Here is a 2126-nt window from a genome sequence, read left to right on the forward strand (position 1 = left end):
TATATTAGATTTAAACAATTATGTGCTTGTACTTGATTACTAGTTATATTCAATTTAGATGAGTATAAAAGTTATTGATTTAGTAATATAATACTATTTTAATAACTTAGTAATTATCATAAACCTAACTTAACACTAAAAATTAAGTAGCTAATATTATTGAATTATGAACATATAACAAAACTAACAATATCTTATAAGATGAAAAATCTATAAAGAAAATGTATTTAAGAATATTTTTATTTTACTTAAATGTAATATATTTATTCTTTTGTTTATATGTAATTTTCTTACTTTTATTTGAATTTATGGCGTTTGAATTTTTTTATTGTATCTATGGTATTTATATTAAGAAGTAAATCAAGCAAAATATATAAGAAGGGGGACGACTCCTAATAAACCTCCAAACCTAAATCTAAACTTCTCCTCTAGGCCGCCACTCTCCATTTCCGTTTTCTAATTTCTTTCTTCCACACTGGTCGACGTTACTTAAAGCCGCGAGAAAGACAAGGAGTAGTAAGAGGGTATCCCCACTACTTCTCATTTATGGACAAAATTTTTACCGTGTTGGCTTGTCTCTTAAATCGTAGGGTTTTCTGATTTTCTTACACCTACTTGAGTTTGGGATTTTAAGTTCAATTTTACGAGTTATTCCAGCAATTTGATAGATATTATGTATTTTTTTTATAAGTAGTAAATGCGATTTTAAAGATTTGATAGGTTTTGTGCCTTACACCTAATTGACTTGGGTTTCTACTTTAATTGTTTGTTTTTTATTTATAGGGGGTTTAAGAGAAAAGTGCCTTTGAGAAATTTCAATCTCTTCTAGTATCAAAGTGTAAGTTTTACTTTTTTTTTTCTTTTCATCTCCTTAAGTTTTATGATATTTATTTAAATGCTTTTTCTTTTGTCTTCTGTGTTGGAAAAAAGTTTAGATTTTTTTCACTTGATTTATGGCTAAGTTTTTTCTTTTTCCATAATTTATTAATTTTTTAATTACTAAGCGTAATTTCATCTAATTCGGTATATATTTTGATAATTCAAATATAAATTTCTCACAAGATCATATTATTTCATTATTTCAGTATAGTGATGACGAAGAGTGCTTCATATATTCTTGGATGCATGAAGATTAAGGGTGCGATGAGGATGACAACATGAATCATCAAACAAACACTTACATTCATTTAATGTGAAATTCTGTACATTATTTCTGATCTCTATTACAATCAAGCCTCACATTGGCTAGTTCTTTTATTCAAATTTTAGTTATTGTAGAAGACTTATCTACTGCAGATGCTATTAATTGATTAGTACAAATGTGTATTTTGAAATTCATTTTGTAAATTTTTTTAAATACCAATTTGTGCAGAATAAATTATTTCTCAAGCTTAATATGTTATTAATTTTAATATATTATGTACGGCCACAGAATAATTGGAAAATTTTAGAAAAAAATCAAATAGCTAAGAAACAGAGGATTTGTGAGAGAAACTTTTTTCACTATAATATATTAAAATTTTTGTCAAAAATTAAAATATAGTAAAATAATCTAACCACGAATTTTTTGTATGATTTGTAGCATGGAACTTTTAATGCGTAGCTAAACAAAAATATTTTTGCCACGGACAACTATATGAAAGCAGTTATATATCTAAATTTTCATGGCAAATAAATTTAAATCTTTTGCCACGCTATAACACTTTGTGGCTACCATATAAAGACAACTACGGATTTATTTTTCGTGGCAAGAGTATAAAATCATTTGCTATAAATGTATTTGTCGTGGCAAAAGTATGAAATTATTTCTCTCTCTCTCTCTCTCTCTCTATATATATATATATATATATATATGGCTACAATATTAAATTTTTGTAGCAATAAGTATTAATCCTTAGTCACGGACCATGTAAAGTTTGTAGCTAACTTTTAGCTACGCTACATTTTGCTACGAATGCTACGAAAAAAATATTGTAGCTAAAGTGTTTAGCCACGAAAATTTTCATAATTAGCTACGTTGTGTTTTGTAGCTATAAATGTATTATGTTGTAGTGGCGCTCATTGAACTTGCAATAAGGTTAGACATGAGTGAACAAAAATTTCTATGGGTAATTAGATGTTCAAAT

The 2126-nt window shown here is 26.8% G+C and overlaps 1 long non-coding RNA gene across 1 annotated transcript; it reads left to right on the forward strand.

Annotated features, from left to right (window-relative positions):
* Window positions 1-409: 409 nt before the first annotated feature.
* On the forward strand, window positions 410-1300 carry LOC107792950 (uncharacterized). Its single transcript, XR_001649623.2, has 3 exons — window positions 410-524; window positions 784-838; window positions 1086-1300. It is a non-coding gene; the product is annotated as an uncharacterized LOC107792950 (long non-coding RNA).
* The last annotated feature ends 826 nt before the right edge of the window (window positions 1301-2126 follow it).

Source organism: Nicotiana tabacum, chromosome 1, assembly GCF_000715075.1.
Source record: "Nicotiana tabacum cultivar K326 chromosome 1, ASM71507v2, whole genome shotgun sequence".
Classification (NCBI taxonomy): domain Eukaryota; kingdom Viridiplantae; phylum Streptophyta; class Magnoliopsida; order Solanales; family Solanaceae; genus Nicotiana; species Nicotiana tabacum.